This window comes from Sus scrofa, chromosome 1 (assembly GCF_054392235.1).
Source record: "Sus scrofa isolate SSC_HxYL_T2T_F1_AM1 chromosome 1, Sscrofa_HxYL_maternal_Yorkshire_Landrace_v2.0, whole genome shotgun sequence".
Classification (NCBI taxonomy): domain Eukaryota; kingdom Metazoa; phylum Chordata; class Mammalia; order Artiodactyla; family Suidae; genus Sus; species Sus scrofa.
In genome coordinates, this window is record NC_139383.1 from 28,580,196 (window position 1) to 28,606,336 (window position 26,141).

The 26,141-nt window shown below is 37.2% G+C and overlaps 1 protein-coding gene across 1 annotated transcript in view; it reads right to left on the reverse strand.

Moving 5' to 3' along the window:
* The window catches only part of PDE7B (phosphodiesterase 7B), a 608,116-nt gene extending 581,983 nt beyond the window's left edge, over window positions 1-26,133 (reverse strand). The window contains exons 1-2 of the mRNA XM_084955411.1: window positions 25,618-26,133; window positions 21,699-21,776 (exon numbers count right to left, since the gene is read on the reverse strand). The gene's annotated coding sequence lies outside the window, so the exon portion shown is untranslated. The remainder of the gene's footprint in view (window positions 1-21,698; window positions 21,777-25,617) is intronic.
* Window positions 26,134-26,141: the final 8 nt, after the last annotated feature.

Below are 26,141 nucleotides of genomic sequence, written 5' to 3' on the forward strand. Positions count from 1 at the left end.
GACCCTAAGTAAAGATATACAACCAATAATATTACAATTTAAGGGTAGCAGGATTTCCCGTCGTGGCACAGTGGTTAATGAATCCAACTAGGAACCACGAGGCTTTGGGTTCTATCGCTGACCTTGCTCAGTGGGTTAAGGATCCAACGTTGCCATGAGCTGTGGTATAGGTTGCAGACGCGGCTCGGATCCCGTGTTGCTGTGGCTCTGGCATAGGCTGGCGTCTACAGTTTCCATTAGACCCCTGGCCTGGGAACCTCCATATTCTGTAGGAGAAGCCCAAGAAAAGGCAAAAGAGACAAAAAAAAAAAATTAAGGGTACTAAAACAAACATTATTTCTTCTAAGATGTGGGGAATGAAGAAATCAAAGAAATTAAGCTTACTTTTCTCTAAAACATAATTTCTTTTTTTAGAACCACACCTGTGGCATATGGAAGTTCCCAGGCTAGGGGCTGAATCAGAGCTGGAGCTATAGCTGCCGGCCTATACCACAGCCATAGCAATACCAGATCTGAGCCACATCTGCCACCTACACCACAGCTTGCAGCAACACTGGATCCTTAACCCACTGAGCAAGGCCAGGGATCGAACCACATCCTCACAGACACTATGTTGGGTTCTTAACCCACTGAGTCACAACAGGAACTTCTAAAACATAATTTTAAACGTCTTTTTTAAAATTCATATTTGCTTTGAAGAAAATGGAGGTTGTTCCTAAAAGAACATTTTGTTTTAAACCAAATTCTTTGCAGGAATCTGACCGTTTGAGTGTAAAAATCCTCCCAAGTAGCAGTTAGATCTAGCAACAATTTTCCAACACTGAGTGTAGTTTTAGTATTTCTTTATTCGATCTTCCCCAAGCAGATATTTCTTGAGTTCAGCTTCTTTTAGACCTCTCTTCTATCATTCTGATATGTGCAAGAATCTGGTATGTCAACCTAAGGTCATTCAAGGTGTCTAATTTATGGCTAAAGGAGCTTAGTTATTGAGATCAGAAGGTGTTGGGTTGCGCTTCTCTTTCTATTCATGTTAGGCCATCCAGTGGAAATCCACACAATCGAGATCCGTGCCAAGGGGCCTACAAACTTCCATAAGCTGCCTGGCTGCTAACTAAACCCTCCTTCTCAGTTACTCGCCTCCATGCACAGCTGGAACAGACTGGCAGATCTGCCTATAAGTAGGCACAAAACCAGGAAACAAAACCTTTTTCAATTCCTTTGCAGGAAGGACAAAAATCAGAAAATCACATTCTAAAAAACCTGGAGCTTTGGTGACCTCTTGTGGGATAATTTATTAGCAGTCTATAATGAAACGGTTCCAGAATGCAAACAGACAAGTTCTCTATGCAGGTCCAGTACACTGCTGGAACTCGAACTGCCTATACATGCATAAAGTTATCAATAAAATGTTAATAATTGCATTAGATTGCATGTTCAAGAGAGCCTATCCATATATATACACACACCAGGAGTGATTTAAATAAAGTATTAAATATATTGAGATATCTTTGAAACTTCTATCCATAGATTAGGAAAGAACCTTCCAACCACGCGTCAAATATTTGATGTTCCTCTGCAAGAAATCCAACTACAAGGGGATTTGGGAAGAGATTATGCATAAATCAAAGCTAAACTACCAAGCACAGCATAAGCACTCAATAAACAAGTTCATAGAAAAAATAAATAAAATGAATCAGCTTCATACTTACTAGTTAACATTAATATCATTAAGTCTACAGTGAAATAACGTGGGACAGCTTATGGTTGTTGGAAAGTAGAATAAATTTACTCATCAACAAACTACCCATCAATATCATACATGAGAACAGGATTCTAGGCTCAATGAGCCAGGCTCATTATGGTAATTATTTTGCCTTATGTAATTGGCAAACACACGCAAAATTTGGAGACTAAGTCAAATTTTTTTTCTTCCAGTTAACATTTAACCTATTTTTTACCTTTATGAGGTTGCTAAGTTAAAAAAACAATTACTGCTAATTGTTTTCAAAACTTCAAAATTCTGTTTTTCTTCTGAGTTTATTTTTCAGTTTCCTCTTATTAAATTCTTTTTCTTGTGATTCATATTTAGAGATTTTAATGTAATATAACCACACGGCAGGGGCAGTGAAGCATTGCTGTTATTTTGTACCCTATTCTTTTTTTTTTTTTAGGGCCACACATGTGGCATATGGAGATTCCCAGACTGGGGGTTGAATCAGAGCTGTAGATGCTGGCCTACATCGCAGCCACAGCAATGGGGATCCGAGCCATGTCTGTGACCTACACCACAGCTCATGGCAACACCAGATCCTTAACTCACTGAGCAAGGCCAGGATCAAACCTGTGCCCTCATGGATGTTAGATTCATTTCTGCTGAGGTAGGACTGGTGCTCCCCCATTCTATAGATTCTAAATCATCTGTATAGAGTTGTACATTGTAATACAGTGCCTGGTTTAAAAAAAAAATTTACAGACATATATGGTAAATATTGGCCAGTATGAATTAATAATTTTATATTAAAAATTTTAACTAGACTTACATTAAGAGAAGTTTGCCTTAATTGGTCAGTTTGGCAGAATATATAACTTGCAGTGAAAAAATGCATCTTGATTGTTTGGTAAGAGTTTCCTAAATAAGAGAATGTGTACCCATAGAATGAGTGGACAGGAGAACAAATAAGCTTGCTAAAAATATCATAATACAGTAAGTAGGAAAAATAAGTCCCTGTTTAGTCCTGCAGCATTAAAATGAACATGCATATTAGTACCTTTTGGCCCTTGCACGCCTCTTCATCGCTTCTATGATAAATCACCACATTCATAGAGACCATTTTCAGAAGCAAAAAATAGATCTCTGTTCACTAAAATTAGAGTTGGATAATACAACTAGGACATCTGGCCCAATCCTTACTAATGTAAATCACTATTCCTTCTACATCAAGGATGTAACAATTTGCTCTTTATTGATTCTGGGCATCTCCAGAGTGACAGATGATGGAGAAGATAAAGTCATTGACCTACACTTAGAAATATATTAGAATATTACCAAAAATATATAGTGCTATACCTTGCTATTGAATGAGAAGTAAAATAATTAAAAGTGAATTAAACTGAAATATAAAGAAACCAGATCTAGGGTTGTAATGGTTTAAGCATGGCCATTTGGACTTGTATCACTGGCACTTCATCAGAATATCTCAATTTTCCATATACTGTCTGGAACATCACTTTTCGGAATTTCTTCGAGCATTTCCTTAAAAATCAGATTTGTCTATAAATTCTTAATTGAGAAATCTAAAATATACTTAAAGCTCAAATAATTAATTCATTCTTCTTTGTTTTTTTCTCCTTAATACCCAATCATGGGATCAGTCTCATGACTCTGAATGTATGAAGCTGAAATCTGAGTATTTTAGAAGAGAAATAGATAGAAATAAAAACTTTTAAATACAGGCATTCCCTCTGTGGTGCAATGAAATTGGCAGCATCTTGGGAGTGCTGGGGCGTGGGTTCATTCCCTGGCCTGGCACAGTGGGTTGAAGATCCAGTGTTTCTGCAGCTGCAGCTTGGGTTGCGACTGCAGCTCAGATCTGATCCCTGAGCTCTATGTGCCATGGTGTGGCCAAATATGAAAAAAAAAAAAAAAAAAAAAAAGAACTGCTGAATACACATTGCAAGGTCAAGAACGAGTTTATCTAATATACTTGCCCAGTATTAACATATTTCCCTCTGTTTATACTTGATTCTAAAGCTGATTGTTTAAGAGATTGTGCCTTGAATACAAGTCATCAGAAAATAACATTATTTTCTATTTTAAAAAATATTTTCTATTAAAAATCTCAAACTGGGAAGTCAGGGTGTGTTAGTAATTTATTATAGCTAGGTTTTAGAATTAAGATGTAGGAAGAATAATTTGAGAATTTAGTAATTGTTTTTCCTTTGCTTGGAGCATTTATCTTGGTTTACATCAACATAATATTTTAATATCCTAATATTGATACTCAAAGCATTTAAAATAATTTTAATTTTTAATGATATAAACTTCTAAAATTAAAAATAATTAGTAGATTTCACCACCCAAATATAAGTATCTCCATATTTGCATATTACCTTTTATTTCTTATCCAAAGACTGTTTTACTTTAACATAGTTGCAATGCTATAATAGATAATCCCATTTTGAATAATTTATTTCTATCTCCATCTTTTCTAAAGTTTTAAGTCTCACTGTAGTGACAAATAATATTTTATATGTAGTTATAAAATCATTTATTAATCATTTGCTTTATGATTATATAAGTTGCTTGTAATTTATTTGCTATTGAATATGATGCTACAATAAGCATCCTTCACATTTTAGGAAAGCTCTACTATTACCAGTAGTTTGTGCTATATCTCATCTGAAATAGTTTAGGAGCTGTCAGAGTCACAGCATAAAAGGTAATGGTATATGCCACAGGGTTCTACTGAAGAGAGTTTAATGAAGGGACTATTTACCATTGTGGGGGCAGGATTAAGTGTACAAACAAGGGAAGGTAAGTGAATAGTAGCTAACAAAAGTGAGACACCATTACCAACCCATTAAAACTGAAGTGCAAAGATAGGGAGCCCGGTAAGAGAACTGTGGACAGGGGGATGCTCAAAGATGCACTGTGGTAGCCAAGGAATAAAACCACTACTGTAACTATGGTGAAGTTGACAAAGGAAGTATAAACACTGCTACATCTCTCTCCTTCTGCTTTACCATCTCAGGCCTTGACAACAGCTGGATAAACTCAACTGGAAGTCAGGAAGGTGAGGGAGGAAGAGAAGGTGCCTGGTGATTCAGGATGTAAGCTTCCTTTTCTGGGTCTTAAAGAATGTATTTGCATGGGGAGGGAGATGGTAGACAGAAAATACTAGCATAAAAGCCCTATATTTTATGAATTCAAAAATTAAAACAGAACAATATTTAAATATTTAAATTTTCAAATGTTTCTTAGCACTCTCTGTCCCCTCTCCTGCTTTATTTTTACTCTGTAGCACTTATCTTTTAACATATTTGATAATGTATTACTTTATTTTCTAACTCTCTCATAAGAAAATAAACTCTTTGGAGGCAGAATTTTGTCTTTTCTCCACTCTTGTGACCTCAATATGTATTTACTGAATGAATGAATATATTAAGGATGCCTGCTGAAACAAAGAAGACATCTTCATACAGGATTATTTAAAAATAAAAATAACTGTAAAGGTAAGAATTCACTTTGAAGGTTTAAAATTTATAGTTTTTCCAAAGCAAGGTCCTTGTATTTAAGCCATTTTCAAATATTCTAAAATAGTCACAATAAATAAAACAAAGGGACTCAAATTTAATGCTACATGTAAAAGTATCTCTAACAATGCATATTTACTGATATACATTAATAAAATGAACAAAGTGTATTCTTATTTAAAACTAACACCACCAATATAATCTAATGTCAAAAAAGAATTAATAGTAAAATAAATAAAGGCTTTATGCAAGTTAATTGTCCTTTAGAATGGCTTATCTCTGAAATGAAAGTTGACGCATGAATCACATTTTTAATGCTATTGTTTTTCTGTGTAAGTTTAGACCTTCTGTCTACCTGCGTTCTTCATTTAAGATTAAAGTTTTGAACTTTAACCTCATACCAGTCAGTATGGCCATCATTGAAAAGTGTACAAATAATAAATGCTGGAGGAGTTCCTACTGTGGCTCAGCAGGTTAAGACTCTAATTAGTATCCATAAGGATGTGGGTTCAATTCCTGGGCTTGCTCAATGGGTTAAAGGATCTGTTGCTGTGAGCTGCAATCGGATCCCACATTGCTGTGGATATGGCAAAGGCCTGAAGCTGCAGCTCTGATCTAATCCCCAGCCTGGGAAATTCCATGTGCCACAGGTGTGGCCCTAAAAAGGAAAATAATAATAATAATAATAATAATAATAATAATAATAATAATAATAAATGCTGGAGAGGAGGTGAAGAAAGGGAACCCTCTTAAACTGTTGGTGGGAATGTAAATTGGTACAGCCACTATAAAACAGTATGGACTTTCCTCCAAAAACTAAAAATAGAGTTACCATACAATCCTGTAATCCTACTCTTGGGCATATACACAGATAAAACTCCAGTTCTAAAGGATACATGCACACCAATGTTCACGGCAGCACTATTTACAATAGCCAAGACATGGAAACAACCTAAATGTCCACTGACAGATGAATGAATATGTAGCATGTGCATATATCATATATATAGACATATAATGGAATATTACTATATATATTCCATATACATATAATGGAATGTTATTCAGCCATTGAAAAGGATGAAATAATGCCATTTGCAGCAACATAGCATGGACCTAGAGATTATTGTACTAAGCGAAGTAAATCAGAAAGACAAACACTGTATCACTTATATGTGGAATCTAAAATATGACACAAATCAACATATTTTTGTGGTTGCCAAGGGGGCAAGGGAATAGGGGAGGGAAGGTTTGGGAGTTTGGGATTAGCAGAGGCAAACCATTATATATACAGGATGTACAAACAACAAGGTCCTACAGTTTAGCACAGGGAACTACATTCAATATCCCATGATAACGGAAAAGATTATGAGAAAGAATATATATATATATATGTATAACTGAGTCACTTTGCTATACAGTAGAAATAAACAATATTGTAAATCAAGTATACTTCAATAAAATAAATTTTTCTAAAGATTTAAATTTTGAGAAACTAATGGTCCCAGCATGAAGCAGATGTATAAGGCATATCTAGTCCCTACTATGTATCAAGCACTGTGGTAGAAACATCACATACAAATTGTGGCAGACTGATATTAACAATGTGTTTTCCATTTCACTCCTACCTCTACCCTACCCCCAGACACTAGAATTTAAGCTCCATAAAAATGGAGACCTTATCTTTCTGGTTCTCCATTGTATTGCCAGTTGCTCACAATAGATGCTCAGTAAATATTTGCTGGACGAAAGTTTGCACTCCCTGACAGCAAAACTATATCAGGGAATTTATGGGTCATTTTGTTTATATCAGAGTACAAATGACTTTGTAATCAAATCAGTAATAATAGAATACACATCAGGCTAATTGTGTCCTCTCCTGAGAGGGGATAGCAAGAGGTTTATAGGTTTAGATCAAAGACAGGGTTACTGATTAAAGTATCTACATTATTCTCCACCATAGAACATTTTAGAGTAATCAAGTCCAGTGTCAGTTGGTCCAGTGTCTTCAGGGTTGTCATTCCTTGACCTTCCCTTGGAAAGAAGACTGCTTACAGGGAAGGGGTGGGTGTTAGGGAGTGTTCCGATTACAAAAGAAAACTCTAGGTACAATACAACTCTAACTGGAAAGTAACCATTAGTAAAAGAAAGCAATTAAGCAAGGAAGAGACTGTGAAAAGCCAGACACCAGGTGCAATATGACTAGCAAGCAAACATTAGTAGTAAGTTAGTGGGCCAAAGCAGAGCATAATATAATGGAGACTATTTTAACTAGTTTTTAACCATAACAATATTTCCTAATTAGTAACTCTTGATTCAGCCTTTTGAGAGTGAGGGGAGGCCTGGGAGGCTAAAGGAAAAGCCTTTTACTTCAAAACAGGAAAACTTGAGGGCTTGTACATGGTTTCAATGTATAACTTAATTACAATCTTTGCATACATATGCTATTGTTTTCAGGTACAGCTTTCACTTTGGCTGTTTATTCAGATAGAATTATACTTCCCCAAATAATAATGTTTTATTTCATCACCCTGTTTGAATCAGATTTAGCACACAGCTATAGCATGTTGAATTTTTAAGAAGCAAAGAAGGTCCAGCTTCATGAGTTTGAACTTCTTATTCCATATTTTAATTTATTTTTCCTGGAAAGGAAAAACAGTTATAGCAGCACCTGGTATGGTGCCATAAAACTAGTGGAGGATTAATAAATATTTATCATTGTTGAAGTTAGAAGAAACATTGATTTGCACTCTGCGTGAGATGTTGGCATAAGACCATATTGCTTGCACAAAAGTATAAACATTTGGTGCAGCATCTGAATCTTAGACAATTATTTTGAAGGAGGCCTAATCTGCTATAGAAAAGACAAAATGTTACCGATAACTATGATTAAGATGCATTAAAATACAAAAGCAGACTCTAATGTAATGTAATGTAACATCATTACATTATTCATATAAATTACCCTTTCCTCACAAATAGGTTCCTGTTAAAATGAATGGTGAAGGAGGAAGAATAAAACTTATGGTTACCTAAGGCGAAGGGTTGTGGGGACGGATGGGTTGGGGTTTGGGATTGGCACTGGCAAATGCCCACTTTTGTATATGGAATGGATGATCAATGAGGACATGCTATATAGCACAGGGAAATCTACTCAAAGTTCTGTGATAACCTATATGGGAATATATGCACAAATGTATGGCTGATCACTCTGCCATATAGCATAAATTAATACAACATTGTAAATCAACTATACTTCAATAAAATTAAATTTTAAAAACATTTTTCAACTTTAAGCCTAAGACTAATCTTATATATGTTAATATTTCTGTTCCTGTTTTTTAAATATCCAGAATAAGTGAGGTTGAAACATCCAGGGTATTAAGCACGAGGTGGCATCATCAAGCAGATGTGTGCCCACCTTCATTAAGAGCAGTCAGGTCTGGAGTTCCCATTGTGGCGCAGTGGTTAACGAATCCAACTAGGAACCATGAAGTTGCGGGTTCGATCCCTGGCCTTGCTCAGTGGGTTAAGGATCCGGCGTTGCCCTGAGCTGTGGTGTAGGCTGCTGACACGGCTCGGATCCCGCGTTGCTGTGGTTCTGGCGTAGGCCGGTGGCTACAGCTCAGATTCGACCCCTTGTCTGGGAACCTCCATATGCCGCGAGAGCAGCCCAAGAAAAGGCAAAAAGACAAAAAAAAAAAAAAAGCGCAGTCAGGTTTGTCCAGCAGCAGCAGACTGGATCCTATGGCATTTCTTCCATACGCCCTATTTCCTGTTGCCGTATCTTTCTTGCTGATTTGTTTTATCTGGATCTCATATTGGATTTCAAGTGTTCTTTCTATTTCACTCTTGGCATTGCTCCCTTAATAACATAATCATTGTCTCTGAATCTATCTCACAGACATTTTCCCCTTACATTAAATTTGAGGGCACCTGAAGAGCCCCAGGATTGGCTGCTATGTGCCTGTGTCTGGTGTTGCTAGTCTGCGTGTGGGCTATCAGTGAGCCATGGAAAATATTTGCATTAAGTTGGGCATACAATCTACAACTGGGTTATGTGATGGTTACACAGTGTATAAATTTCCTACAAACCGTTGAACCATACATTTAGAATGAGCAAATCATATTATTCATAAATTATACCTCAATATAGCTTAGAAGAAAAAGGTTAGTGAGATAATGGAAGTAGGTGAGACATGTTTGAACTGACACTGAATCCATCTGAAGAATAAATCAATTTAGGGGGGCTATCATCATGACAAATGCTGACCACATAGAAATCTAGCTCTTTGGAGTAAAGCATGGGATCTGTTAGTTAAATCAATTCCCAGTCATGAGAAGACTGGGAAACTATTAAAAATCCAGTTATTTTGGGTGTTGGTCATTTAGCATAGTTGACAATGGGATTCCAAGACTAGGTCCTAGTTGCTGGAAAGAGCACAACAACAAGAATTTGCCTTTGTCAGTTTGAGCTTTGGGATGTAAACCAAGGACACAACATTCCCTCAAAGGCCACATACAATGAGAGAGCCATTGTTTTCCATATAAAAATCAAAATTAATGTATTTTCACCGAAACAGGGAAGAGTTGCTGGGCTGAACACACACACACACACACACACACACACACACACACACACACACACACACCACAAATGTCCACTATGCTAAGATATTATCACTGCATGAAATTCAAAGTCCTGTTTTCCATATAGTCTGACCATTAAAGGCAGGGCCTTTGCAACCTAGTTGGAGATTAGGAAAATTGCTGTAGTTTCTCAGAAAAGAGGCTAGAAAGAATACAACAGGCTTCAATTCTGTAAGAGAACTGAAGTTGCTACAAGAAAAAGATGTTGAGGATAAAGCAGTTTAGCTTTACAAATAGGGTGAAGAAGGGTCACAGGAGGAAGATTTAGATGTATGAACCCCAAAAGAAAAGAAAAGAGTAGCGGTGACTCAGAAAGGAGAGAGAATGTGGTGATCATTTCTAGGAGGCAGGCATGCCCAGCACATATTAGACCAGGGGTCAGCCCAAGAACACCTACTTCTGGCCTCTCTTATTACTCCTTGCCAAGTTCCCTGCTGGGTTTAAGTCAATTTAATCAAATATTTCTTTTGTTAGAATTAGCTCAGTAATTAGGGATCAGCATTTATTAGTAAACCCAGTTGTATTTTTTCCTAAGAAATGTTCAATGTTTTCAGGAAATTAAAGTTCTCGAATTTCTAAGAAGTAGAGATTAAAATCAAAACTACTGGGGAAGAGGCTTAGAGTTTTTATGAGTTTTTACAGAGGCTTTAACATTTTCTGGGTGATAGGGAGAGAATGAAATTCAGTCGAGATATAATTAGCTAATGCCTACTGTGTGCAGAGCACTGCAATAGATATTGGAAATACAAAGATGAATGGCCATCATGATTATCCTCAAGGTAATTGCTATAGATTGAATGTCTGTGTTCCCCCCAAAATTCATATGTTAAATTCTAAGGCCAAAGGGGACTCTATTTGGAGTTTGGGCCTTTGAGGTTAATTAAGTCAAACCTGCCAGCATCTTGATCTCAGACTTTTCAGCCTCCAGAACTGTGAAAAATAAAATTTTGTTGTTTATAAACTGCTCAGAATCTGAGTATTTTCGTTATAATAGCCCAAATGGACTTAGACAATATTTACCACATAGCATAAATATTGTAGTCTACTCTGAGAAATCGGGGACAGTGTCAAAGGAGAAATGGCAGAGAGACTTGAAAGAGAAATAGGCTTTTTTTTTTTAACTGAGGTATAATTGATATACAATATTAGTTTTGGGTGTACAACATAATGATTTGATATTTGTATATTACCTATAGTCACCAAACTGTACATTATATCCAGGACCCATTTACTTTATAACCGGAAATTTTTACCTCTTGATCTCCTTTTGACATGTGGACAAGGTAGGTGATAACATTCCAGCCAGAGAAAATAATATGCAAAATGGTAAGAACAAGTGGCAAGTTCCTCCTTTAAATATAAAAGAGACTGACATGGTCCAGGGACTACATAAAGTGTAGCGTTACTGGGTTGGGGACAGGAGAGGAATGGTATGAGGCCGGGAAGGCTCACTATAGGCCACATATTTCAAGTAGGCATGCCACCAGAAAATTCTGAGCATGAAAGTAAGATGTTAAGGTGCCTTGAAAAATCACAAGGAGGATGTTAATTAAAGAAGGATGATACCTTCTGCTCCTAGGAGCTTCTTCACCATCCAGGTGAGATATGATGAATGGATATTGAGAGAATGGAATAGATATTTAGTAGGTAAAATGGATAGCAATTAACATTTGTAAAACTCCATTTCTTGAACACTGACACTGTGCAATAACTAAGAAGCCAGGTTCTGGAATCTGACTTCCTAAATTCATGTTGTACCTCCATCCATTATTAGCCATCATACAAGTTGCTTAGCTTCCCTGTACCTTAGTTTCCTTATCTGTAAACTAGGACCTACTTCATGGATTCTGTGAGTATTAACTAGTTACTATATGAAAGACATTTAGAACAGTGCCTTAAAAAGTGTTCGCAATTACTGCTATCACATTTTATAGATGAGTAAACTTCAACATACTTAGATTAAGGGTATTCCCAAGGATAGATAGTTAATATATGAAATATAGTTGAAACTCACATTAGCCTAGATCTAGAGCATATAACTTCTAGCATGACTCCAAGTCATCTAACAGAACTGCTCAGTGATAGAAGCTTCAGATAAAGTTCAAAATATTTCAAATGATTGGTAATTTATATATGATTTAAATGTTTTATTTACACTCTGGATTTCCCATAGTTTCAGCTTTGGTCCTTACATAATCTTTAATTCTAAGGTTTCATTAAAAATACTGATTTTACCCTTCTACCATACACTCTTCTAAGAGAAAGTTCCTTCTTCTCTAAGAGTCCTTGCTGTCCCAGTTACCACTAATAAATCTGCGGGTGGACAACAGATCTAGAGGCTGGGGTGCACCAATCACATTCCCCTTCTTGGATATGTGTACTGAGAAAGTTGGTAGATAACTAGAAAGATAGTAGATGGAGCAGACCATTTAGGGGAAGAAAAATTCTGTTTCAAGTTAACAAAATTAAATCATAGGCAGAATATGGAAGGCTTTCAATTACAGACTAAACAGTCTTATCATATTGGCAAGAGAAAAATCACCAAATATTTTAAGTAGGAAAGTCATACTGTGAAAATAAGCAAGGATATTGAATTTATAAGGTACATAAAGTGAAATGAAGGTCAAAGAGGTCAAGAGTATTTGAAATACAAATTCTTGAATCAAAGTAGTTATCTGATATGCAATGTAAGGGGGATAGGTGCCCCGGCCTTTCTAAGGGAGAATTTATAGAACTTGGTGATAGATAAAATATTAAAGGTAATTTTAAAAAGGAACCAAAAGTAACTAAAAGAATTAGGTTTAGAGTACAAATTATTAGAAATATGGACTCTTAAGAAGCAAAGATGTCTTAAGGGCATTGGGTTAAAATTTTTGACAGACTGAGTTTGCAGTAATAATAGAACATTTTTTATTTATTTATTTATTGTCTTTTTTGCCTTTTGTAGGGCCACTCCCGCAGCATATGGAGGTTCCCAGGCTAGGGGTCTAATCAGAGCTGTAGACGCTGGCCTACGCCACAGCCACGGCAATGTGGGATCCGAGCTGCATCTGCAACCTACACCACAACTCACGGCAATGCCAGATCCTTAACCCACTGAGCAAGGCCAGGGATCAAACCCGCAACCTCATGGTTTCTAGTCGGATTCGTTAACCACTGTGCCACGACAGGAACTCCAGAACATTTAAGTGCTAATATCTAGTGGGATGCTTGACGTTAAAGATTTCAAAGCTTGAAAGTATCTTAGAAATATGGAGTTCCCGTCATGGTGCAGCAGTTAATGAATCCAACTAGGAAACATGAGGTTGCGGGTTCGATCCCTGGCTTTGCTCAGTGGGTTGAGGATCCGGCGTTCCTGTGAGCTGTGGTGTAGGTTGCAGATGTGGCTCAGATACTGCGTGCTATGGCTCTGGCATAAGCCTGTGGCTACAGCTCTGATTAGACCCCTAGCCTGGGAACCTCCATGTGCCAAGAGAGCAGCCCAAGAAAAGGCAAAAAGACAAAAAAAGAGAGAAAGAAATAATCACATTCCAATTGCTTTATTATTCAAGTGAGAAAACTGAGGTCTAGAAGGAAAATTTATCTACTACAATATAAGCAATCAATATAGAAGCAGAACTAGAACTCAAGCCTTTTAATTCCCAATCCAGTGCTTTTTTTGCTCTATTGCACTGCCTTCTCTAACTGATTGGTAAGGGTAGAAGACATATCAAAATTATAACATTCGGAGAGATCTACAGTAATAAATTATACTGAAGTCAAGAGATCTACAGAGCATTTAGAGCAGAGATGACAACTTTCAAGATACATGCCAGCTCTAAAAAAAATTAGTAATAACTGCATGGATACTTCATTGAAAACAATTCTGAGTCTGTCCAGGCTTATTGAGAACAAATGATATGACCATTAGCGATCCTGCCCAACAGCAAAGTTGGAGAAATTGGCAGCATATATGCCACCTATTTCTATCACTAGTCAGAAAGAAAATCACAGTCATAATCATGAGAAAGAACTGAAAATATTTTTTGAAAAATAACAACCAGAAAAAATATCATAATGATCAACTTTGCATAAGGTAACAACATTCCCTTTCTATTATCTGATTCCTATCTTAAATGAGAGGTGTTAAATAAACTTCAGAGTGCTTATTGGAATTGAGGAATTTGAACATTTGGGGAGTCATGATGGAAAAGGCTGAAAAAGATTAAGAGAGAGAGAGAAAAAAGAGAAAGAGATATAACCTATTAATTAAACTCTTTTATATAAACTTAATTATTTGTTCTGTATGTTCTCAGACTTTAACTTAATTTGATTTTATAAAGAGACTAACTAATAAAACCTTTTCTAAAATAAGTTATACATGCCAAAGGCGAGAGTATGAACTGACCACATACATTTATCTCATCTTCCTAATAATCCAAGACATGGTTACAAAGAAAACACACCACACACACCACATACCCATCCACCCCCCAAATAAATATGTGTGTGTGTGTGTATCCATCCACACCATATATATGTGTGTGTATGGATATATATATATCCATACACATACAAAATCAATAAAGAAGACAGAAAGCAGACCATCAGCGGATAAGAAATGTCATCAAATTTCTTAAAGACAGTAGTAGTTAGAAGAGTGGTAATAGGGAGTTGAACGGTTGTCCCTCAAAAGGTATGTCCACATCCTAACCCCAGAACCTGAGAAAGTATCTTATTTGGAAAAGGGTCTTTGCAGATGTAATAGTGTTAAGGATCTCCCAATGACATCATCCTGGGTTCGTTTTGTTTTTTTTTTTAAATTGGGCTGTAAATCTAATGAAAAGCATCCTTATAAACATGCAGCAGAGGGAGATTACACAGAGAGAAGACTTTATGAAGACAGGAGCAGAGACTGCAGTGACATGCCTATAGCCATGGGATGCCAACAGCCATCAGAAACTGGACAAGGTAAGGAACACATTCTCCTCAGAGTCAATGACAGAATGGAGCTCTGCTGACACCTTGACTTTGGATTTCTGGCCTCCAGAAGTAAATAAAGTTCTGTTGTTTTAAACTACCAAGTTTGTGGGAGTTCCCTGGTGGTCTAGTGGTTAGGATTTGGCACCTTCATCGCTGTGGCCTGAGTTCAATTTTCAATACCTGGGCTGGGAACTTAGATCCCACATGCATGCCACAGCCAAAAAATAAATAAGTAAAACTACCAAGTTTGTGTTAATTTATTGGGGCAGCCACAGGAAATCGATGCAAGTGGTTTCTAAAGAAGTTGAGAAAACTGACCTTACAGAAATATGAAGAAGCTCAGAAAACAGCAACTGGGAGTAAGGAGTAGAATGTGAAGTTAAAATGGGGGAATTAACTGACAGTGAATGGTACATTATATTTGTCCCTCTCACTAATCCCTCATCCCAACAGGGGGAATTCCCAGCAGCCAGGCATTCTTCTATAAAAACTGCACTGTCAAGAGAAGCAGGGTAGCTCTTGGCTGTTCCTCAGTCAAACACCTCAAGGCAGGATTGATCAGTTGGCAAGCAATCCCAGCCCATAGTCATAGAACTCTATTGCCTTATTTTTTAACAAATGACAAATTACGTGGGAATTGTAGCCATTTTTAAACATTCTAGAATTAAAGAGAGGACAGAGCTTAACAGGGGAAGAAAAAAAAAAAGTCCACAAAGTTAAAAATAATTCAAGGAACCAGAGAGAATCCCCCCCCCTCCCAGGCAAAGACAGCAATCTATTTATTGAATAGATTCAGATAGTTTTACCAGTTATTCATTTTTTGCCTCTCAGCTCCAAACTCATCCTTCTCTTTCAAAGTGGACTTCGCTGTCACTTGGCCTTGGTTGCTTTGCTAGATGTAGGCTCTGCCTATGGAGGGCGCTCTGAAGGCCTGCAAAGTCGGAAGTGGAAGTGCTTTTTCTTCTGAGGGTTTTTTTCTCGTGTGGTCCAGCAGAGGTCCTGTTCTGTGCCCCTGTGGCAACCAAGCTCTCTCCTTAGAAGACTGAATCTCTGCCTCTGGACCTCAGTCTTTGGAGGTTCCAGGTTCCTTCCTTATTCATTTTTCCCTCAACCTTGGGAGCTGTCTACCTCTGTATACCTTTTACTCCTTTTAGTAATGAATACATCTTTAATTGATAATTTACTTAGTTCACAATTTTTTTCTCAATTGAAACTACTGGTGTGATAATTTTTATTCCCTGATCAGTCCTTGACTTCACATAGTCAATAAGTTTCTGAATCTTTAAAATCTCATAAAAATAAACACTAGAGATCAGGTTGCTAAAGTAAATCTTTCAATAGATGATTACATAATAAAGTTGAAAAAAACTCCCAGAAAATAGAATATCCAGTTAAAAGATAAAAAATATGGGAGGTGAGATTGAGGTGTGGAAAGGGGGGAGAGTGAAAAGAAGTATAAGGGTGGCAATATCTTCATCTTAAAAGATGTGTGACAAGAGATATGATTCAAAGTTGATCAAAAATAAAGGAATGTGTATATTATTTAAGCTTACAAAGAATTAAAAAGGAATTAAATATAGTAATAGTAACTATACTATTCGTGCTTCAGATGTATTGATCCATTTATTCTCATAATAGTTATTCTGAGGAACAGACTATTATTTTCCCCATTTACAGATGAGGAGAAAGGTTCACAGAAATTGAGTAACTTGCGTAAGGTCACACAGCTGGCAAATGGCGGAATGGGATTCCATAGTGTGCTCTTATCTTTTATACTCTACTGCCTCCTTATATGACTTACTGGGAAGAGATGGTTAAGGAATATATTGTCTCTCTTAGCAGTAGATTAAGGCAATATTTAAAACTGGTGAATTAAGAAATAGTTATAAGAGAGAGGCAATCGCTGGAAGAAACAAAAACAGAAAATGTTTAAAGTGGTTTACTCTCAGGTGGCAGCATTTCGGGAAAGAAGTGGTGAACCAGAGATTTGTCATTTTCCTTTATGAGTCTTTCTGTACTACTAACACTTTAACAATGTTATAAACATTTTAAAAGACATATGTTGGGAAGGAGGAAATTTTCCTATACCCTTCGATGGTTCTGCTGGCTGGTCCAAGAATTAAATTGACATGAGACAGATTAAGAGGATAAAATCAAATACATGGGAGAGACCAGGAGACCTGAGTAACTTACCAAAATGGCCAAAGCCCTCACTTAAATACCATCTTCAGCTTAAGCCAAAAGAGGATGTTGGGGGTAGCGGCAGCTGACATGGAGGCAGAAATGTAAATGTTTGATGTATGTGGGACACAGAGTGGACTCTGATCCATAGATCCTGCCTGAGTCTCCCCCACCACAGCTAGCCCATACTCTTTGCAGGTAGCCCTGGCCCTCCATCTAAATTCTTTCAGGCAGTTAGAAGGAAAGTCAAAGGTTCTTTCTGAGTCTCTTGGGCCTGGATTGTTTTCAGCTTGAAATAATCTCCATGCCAAATAGACATGTGAGGATGGCAAATTTTGCTCCCCTCCACATAAGAGTATAAATTACCTTAGGAAAAGAGACAAAAAAAAAAAAAAAAGGGTCAGGAAACTAAATTACACACAGAAATTATGCAGCTTTAAATTTTACATTCTAATTATATCAAGATAATCTTACATGTGAAAACAAGGAAAGTCCCTTCTCACTGACCTGAGGCCCTCAGAGAAGGAGGCGTGGTAATTAGCCACAGCAGGGCTTGGGAAGCCCCTTTGTCATGCTTCATAAGAGAGATGAAGCTAGTTTTTTTAATCTAGTAAATAAACACCATTTGAAAAATAAGATGAAAATTTAAGCATTAGCAACCACAAAAGGCCTTACAACTCAGGAAGAGGAATGAATGTCCAAAATGTACCTTTTGTCCAAACAGAAGGCCTCTCATCATAGAGGAAGGATAAATAAGCTATCTGCAGAGTGATCTTTAATGACAGGAAAGGGCTCTGGACTCTTGTAAGTATTGCTAAACAGACTCTGGTGGTATAGGTATCATTCTCTACTATATTAACCTAGAGACTATATTTTCAGTCCAAGTGTTAAATGAATCTCATCAGTTCTTATAAATTCAAACTACTAGTAGATTAAACATCAGTAAATTAAGTGGTTGGTATAAACATCTTTAAACTGGGATCTTTTAGGCACAGGTAATGATACACATTGATTTGCTGCCATCTAGTGCTTGCTGCTGTAAAGACCTAGATTGAGTGTACTCTGAGGGGTTTTTTATTATTATTATTATTATTTTCTTAGTCTCTGCAGCAGTTTATTTTTCATGGGGGCCCTCTGAGACCCAAACCAAAACATTTTCCTAATAAAATGGTATTCTTAGGTGGACAACAAACCTATAAATTGCTTTATACACTGTGGGAAGCTCAGCGAATTCCGACCTAACCCATATCTATAGGTTCATGTCACCCTGCAAAGTTTATAAGGAAGCTCAATTATTTTAATAAGTCATCTGCTAGATATGAATGGCAATAACTATTACAAGGTAATTACTATTAACTCATAAAATTCCCTGCAATGTGTATTAAGAGTTGAGAGAGAAGAAATTCTTTTTTCACAGTATGTTGAAGAGATATTCTGGGGGAAAAAATTCTGAAAATTAGCTAGAAGTGCTAACTAAATTGCATTGTTGGGCTCACTAAAAAGCAAATAAAATTCTCAAGAGCCCAAAGAGAAGAGAGAACTGAAACAAGTGTGGTAAGCAGGAACTGGAGACATTCTTACCCTCAAGACATTTACTGATACCCTGAAAGTAGTCAGAGAACATAATGGCCTCTTAAGACGTAAGAATTGAGGTCTTGTTCAGTTTGAGAATGAAGATCTTCGCATAAAACTGGAAACTTCAAAAGACTGCCCTAGCAAAGGGAGATAAGGAGGCTAAAATTTGGGTAGAGAAAAAAATCTCCCCTCTGAATTATAAATATAACCTCTCTTATAGGGGATTTGAATTTAAATCTACACTAATTAGATAGGTTGCATGTGGGTTATAAGAAAATAAGAATGGTCAGATTACTCCCAGGTGTTTGGTGTTGAGTAACTGGGGAAAAAAATGGACTTGCCATTATGTGAGATGGAGAAAGCTTCAAGTGGGGTTTGTCTGAGGAAGCAGAAGATTAGTAGTTCAGTGTCAAAAAAAGATAACTGTGACATGCTACTAGACATCTAAATGGAGATATGTAGTATGAATTTGGATAAATGAGCCTGAAGTACAGGAGAGAAGAATGGGCTGGGGAGATACCTTTGGAGTAATCCATATGACCATGTAACTCTACAGAATGGAAGAAATGGTGGGAATGTACATTGGTACAACCATTACGAAAAACAGTATGGTGGTTCCTCAACAAACTAAAAATAGAACTTCCATATGATCCAGCAATCCCACTCCTGGGCCTCTGTCCAGAAAAAACCATAATTTGAAAAGATACATGCACCCCATGTTCATGGCAGCACCATCAACAATAGCCAAGACATGAAAACAACCTTAATGTCCATCAACAGAGGAATGGATAAAGAAGATGTGGTAAATATATATGATGGAATATTACTCGGCCATAAAAAAAGAATTAAATAATGCCATTTGCAGCAACATGGGTGAACCTAGAAACCATCATACTAAGTAAGTTAGACAGTGAAAGACAAACATCATAGGATATCAGATCTCTAGATTATATATGGAATCTAAAAAAAAAAAAAAGATACAAGTGATCTTATTTGCAGAACAGAAACAGACTCACTGACTTTGAAAAACTTATGGTTACCAAAGGGGACAGGTAGCGGAATGGGAGTGATGGACTGGGGGCTTGGGGTTGGCATATGCATACTAAGGTATATTGAATGATTAGGCAATGGGGCCCTGGTGTATAGCTCAGAGAACTCTACCTGGTATGCTGCAATAATCTATGTGGGAAAAGAATCTGAGAGAGAATGGATATGTGTATATATATGACTGGTCACTCTGAGTATAGCAGAAATAATCACAACCTTGTAAATTAACTATACTTCAGGAAAACTTAAAAAAAAAATAAAAAGAACTTGGACATGGGTCCCAGATAACAGAAAAAGAGGGAGAGCTGCTGTACTTTAAGAAGCCATTGTAAGCCAGGTTCCAAAACCCAATAAAAACAATACAATAAAAAAAAAATCACCAAGTGAGTAAGTATAAATATAGAAGTCCAAGCAGTTAGCTCTGGGATGTCCCAATATTGAAAGGTAAAAGGAGATAAACAAAAACTAGCAAAGGACACCTATGAGAAAAAGGAAGATGCACAAACATCAGTCGTAAAATAAAGGAAAGGAGTTACTACATTAAAAATAACACTAGAATTATATAAAATACTGAACAATAGCCTAATAATAATGTAAAATATTTATATGAAAGTTCTCTTAATTTAAAAAAAACCTCGGAGTTCCCGTCATGGCACAGTGGTTAACGAACCCGACTAGGAACCATGAGGTTGCAGGTTCGATCCCTGGCCTTGCTCAGTGGGTTAAGGATCCGGCGTTGCCGTGAGCTGTGGTGTAGGTCGCAGAAGCGGCTTGGATCTGGCATTGCTGTGGCTCTGGCGTAGGCCAAAGGCTACAGCTCTGATTAGACCCCTAGCCTGGGAACCTCCATATGCCATGGGAGCAGACTGAGAAATGGCAAAAAAAAAAAAAAAAAAAAAAACCTCACATATTTGGCATTTTTAATATAATTGATAAAGAAATCTGAAATAAAAATTATACCATATGAATCCATTAAAATGAATGAGATAGATGAATATTACTAACACAAAAATTCTTCTGGCATAATAATACATGATAAACACAAAAACAGTGTGGCAGGACAAAATCTATAGTATGAAGTAGTCTTTATAATTGAGTATATTTAGTATATACATGAAAGAGAGTCTAGAAGAATGTCTAAAATACTTTCGCAGTGATTATATGGCAGACTTTCAGTTTCTACATTATAAACATTAGGAAGATTGTTCGAATTTTTGCTATAAGCACATTATTAACAAACTTAGAATTTTAATGAAGCTTATGTAGCATATATAATCACATGGAAATGAAAGTATAACAAATGTGACTTCAAGAAAGCAGAAATAAACATCTTACATACATTATGACCAAAAATAGACTATGCATGGAAAACAGACTGAAAAAAATTGCCCAAAAAGCTAATTGAGATTCTCTTTGGGAGTGGTGCTGATTATTTTTTCCTTTTTCTTTGGTTCTATGTCTTTTAAACTTCTGTAATATAAGTTTTCCTACTTTTGTTTTTTCTGTTTACAATGAAAATTTCCAAACACACCAAGAAAACGTATAATAAAATACCCAGCACCTATCAGCCAGCTTCAACAACCATCAAAATTTAGACATACGTGTGTCATCTTTGCCCCCACCTATTTTTTTTTTCTGGAATATTTTAAAAGTAAACCTCAGATATCTTGTTATTCTACTCAGACTTAAAAGGGTCATATTCTTACATAATACAATACCATTTTTCACGTATTAGGGAAAACATTTATTAATATTGCATAATACAGAGCCCATACTGAAAAATCTAGTATTGCCTAGGACATGTCTTTATACAGTTGGTTGTGAATGAGAATCTAAACAAGGTCCAATTGTTGCATTCTTTTACACCTCCAGAACCCTATTCCAGCAGTGTTAGGGTTCCCCCAAAATTCATATGTTGAACTTCTACCCCCTAGAATCCCAGAATGTGACTATTTTGGGAGATAGGGTCTTTAGAGGGAATTAAGTTAAAATTAGGTCACTGGGGGGCACTAATCCGATATGACTGATACCTTTCTAAGAAGAGGAGATTATGACACACACAGGTCCAGAAAGAAGACTATGTGAAGACTCCGGGAGAAGGCAGTCACCTGCAAACCAAGGAGAGAGGACTCAGAAGAAATGAACCTTACTGACACCTTGATCTTGGACTTCTAGCCACGGGAACTGTGAGAAAATAAATTTCTGCGGTTTAAAGCCCTCAGTCTGTGGTTCTTTGTGGTAATGTGTGGCCCTCACAACATCTGTTCTGATTGGTTCGATGCACACCCTGTACTGGGGATAAATATTTTGTATATCAACCATATATATATATTTTATTCAATAAATTCACTGTTTTAATTTAATGTTTTAAATACCTTAAATCTATTTTCATGAATGATTGGCCAATTTTATTATCATTACTACCATTACTATTCTTAATTGCTTGCCCCTACCAGATCTAGCAGAATGACTGCAGTCTTGCACTCTTGGTTACTGAGAGTGAAAGCAGCACATCTACTTTCTCCAATTTGAATGGGACTCACGAATATGTTAACTATATATACAACTGCCTGAAACCACTGAAACCAAATCCCACTGAAACCAAATCTTTTCCTCCATACCTGCTCTTCCTGCCTTTCCATTGTTAATTAGCCATTCTCCACCTAAACCAGAAACCTCACTACATTTAAAATATGATCTATAATTTTAAAATGCTTTTAAACTCACAGAAAAATTGCAAAAATAAAGAACTTTACCTTTGCCCAAGTTCTCTGATTGTTGATATATTGCATTTGCTTCACTATTCTCTCTCTGTGTATGTAGTATTTATATTTTTATCTACTTATTTATATATACTTTTTTATTTGAATAAGCTGTAGAAATGAAGTTTCATTACCTTTAAAACACACTGGTATGTATTTTTTAGAAATGAAGGTATCTAAATTTTCTATAATGTCATCAAAATCAGGAAATTGACCTTGTTATCAGACTACCATCTAGTCCACAGACCCCATTTAAAATTTGCCAATGGACCTAGTATTATCCTTTGTAGCAAAAATAACCAATTCAGAGTCATGCTCCATTTAGTTGCCATTTCTCTTCAGTCTGCTACAAAGTGAAAATGTTCTTTAGTCATTCCTTTGTCTTTCCCAGTGTTGACACTTTTAGAGTACAGGTCCGTAATTTTGTAGAATGCCCCTCAATTTGGGTTGTCATCGTTCTTCATGATTAGATTCAGGTTATGCATTTGGGGTAGGAATATCAAAAAAGTGTGTTCCAAGGGTCTCTTACTATATATACAGCTCCTCTTAAAACTCTCACCTCTCACTTTCTAGCTTTAGCACACACTGACAATTCATGCCTGAATCAGTTTCTACCGTAATGGCTGCCAAGTGGTGATGTTTCTACCTATATCATTCTTTCTACATTTATTAGCAGGGAATCTAACATAAGAAAGAGCTTTTCTTTATCCCCATTTTTTAAAGAAGCATGTATTTATGTCAGTATGGACCCAGATATGCTTATTTTATTCAGTGGATCATAATTTAACATTAATATAGTGGTGATAGATTGACCCAGATATGGCTAATGGGGGCCCCTTCAAGCTGACTTCTCTGTCTCCTTGATTTGTTCCATTATTCTGTGAGAACTTATTTTATTTCTGGTACAAAAAGGTTTTCTAGGCTTGTGTTATACTTGCCATGCTCCTTTCTCTTAATGTCATTTCTCCAGGGTCTCTAGTTCCATTTAGTGGAGATGGTGTTCAGAAACCACTATGTGCTCATTGCTTCTAGGGTATCATTGCGCCTAGATCTTTTTAACAGAGAGATGGGGGAAAGATAGATAGATAGAGAGACAGACATACACATACATACATACAAAAATACTTTTATCTATGTTTTTTTCTGCATGTGTTTACGTATATATTGAAAACTGTCAGTTCACACCAACATAACCAATTCCAATCCGATATCACCACAAAAGTCATTCTGAAATCCCTCCTTTTTCCTATTTTTAACTCCCTTCTCTGTTAGGGAGAAACTTGGCTCCCATTAGCCTCAATATACTTATTTCCTCACTCTCCTTTCATGTGATCATTATGGCCCTGACAGGCTTGCCACATCTTCACCTGGCAAGGGCAGAAACTGGTCATCATTTTTTATTCTCTCCTATCACTCACTCCTCCATCCAATCAATCACTAAGTCCTAACAGGTTTTACCTCCTAAAAATCTCTTGAATTGATACGCTTCTGTCCATTCTGATGGCTCCTAGCCTTGCGCACACCACCACCAACCCTTACATGGGCTACAACAGCATCTTAACCGATGTTCCCAGTTCTAGGTTTGCTTTCTTTCCATTCACTTTTCTGTGCTACAGCCAGAGTTATCTTCCTGAAATTAAAAGCTGACCATTTTCCTCCGTGGTTAAAACCCTTCAATGGTTGGTTCCTCATTGACCTCAAAACATACTGTCTGGCTCTCTTCATAATTTGCTTACCTCTCTTGCCTTACTTCCTCCGAAAGCCCCTACTCCTATTCTTAACATTCCAGTAAACCATTCTGAATTTATTTCAGTTCTTAGATTATGCCAAGTTTTCTTTAGTGAGGACTATACTCCATCTTTTTCTACCTAGAAACCTTTCCCAACCTGAACAGCTCTACACCTTGTTTGGGTCTTTACTTAAATGTCATTTCTGCTAGGAAACATTCCCTGAACACCACCCCACCAGTACACCTCTGCAAGCTATTGTAAGGTCAGGGCAAGAGATGATAATAAATGTACATCTCAGCCATTCTGATAGACTGGGCAGTGTGTTATTAAAAGTCCCTGATGAAGAATGAGCAGCCAGAGTTACAATCTCTCTTTGTAAAGTGAGTACTCACATCACATTTGTGAGGAAAGATGAAGAATACATAAAATATCCACAATGCAACGATCCTAGAAGGAGCTCAATACATATCATCTGCTACTTATTCAACAAATGTTTTTAAAGTACTAATTAGTTGATAAGTACTGTGGTAGATATTAGAGCTAGTAAAAATTAAGATAGGATACAAAAAACTAAAATATAGCTTGTAGAATCAGTGTCCATAGAAAAATAGGAATATATAGTGGGAAACTTCGGCAGAATTATTCAACCTAGTTAAGATTCAAAGAATGGACAACATTTCAGCTGAGCTATTGAGGAGTAGGAGTTTACAAGGAAAGATTTTTCAGGAAGAGGGGACAATATGTGGAAGGTCTGGGCATCATAGGGTATGGATTATTTTGCATGATGCACATAATTCAAAACTGCTGAGGCATAAAAGTGAAATGAGGCAGTAAGAGATGAAACTAGTCAGGGAGATGGAATGTCTTGTACCCTAAGCAAAGTAACTTGACTTTCTCATACAGATCATCTTTGAAGATTTTTTAGGAAAGTGACATATCAGATCTACATTTTCAGTGAGGCCATCCTGATAACAGTGCACAGAATGGCATTCAGGGATCAAAACTATAGTTGAGTGACTGGTAAAGAGGCCATCTCGCAATAAGTGCTAAAACCTGGCCTGAAGCTGTGGGAGTTAAGATAGACTATACCCTGGGCGGGCGTGTTAAAAAGGTAGAATGGACATGATTTAATGTTTAGAGGCTTTTAGGATGTTCTACAGGTTTTTAAGTAGAACACTGGGAGGAAAAAAAAACAAGATAGAAATCCTGCAAGAGGATTCAATTTTAGGTGGAAAGATGGGGCTCCATTGGATTGGTAGTATTTCTCAGACTTATCACGGGATCTAGAGAAACAAATGAGATATGCTTTGTAGGGTGTGGTGATGCCAATGGGAATAGAAAAGCTGGCCTCCAAAGAAATATGCACAATATTCTTACAGTAGAAACGAAGCAACAGGTTTTAAGAGTGTGACTACAACTGCAGAAAATTCAAGAGTCGGGGAGGAAGAGTGACTTGCCTAGTATTTTTCCGTCCCTGGTGACTCAGAGCTAAAGATGGCGCCTGTGGCAAAAACTAGACGTGGGAGGGGGCACTGGAGCAGCAAAAGATGACTTTTTTTAAGGTTGCAGTTCTACTTTAAACACATAGGGAGATACCTCCGCACCAGACGAACTGTGGATAATTATTGTCCTTAAGATTTGGACCGCAGTACAACTCTTGCCTTCTCCACGCTTGAAAGGAGGTTTCACCGTGTGGGCGCGATGGGGTGGGAGGGGCCGAGTGTGTTTCTTTGCCTCGTTCACGTCTCAGTCTTGGCAGGTTCCAAGACAGAAAACCTTCCTGTTTTGCTCAACGCCGGCTACTTTCTGAGGCGCAGAGTGCTTCTTCGGGGGTGACAGTGGGGATGAGAGCAGGCTCTGCGGGGAACCTGTACATTCCTAGGGTCCCTTTCCCCTCCAAGGGGAATGCACCCTTTCTCTTAGGACGGCCGAGGCTTCGCGCTCTCCGCGCGGGCGTCAGGAGTTCAGCGCGCGGCCGCTA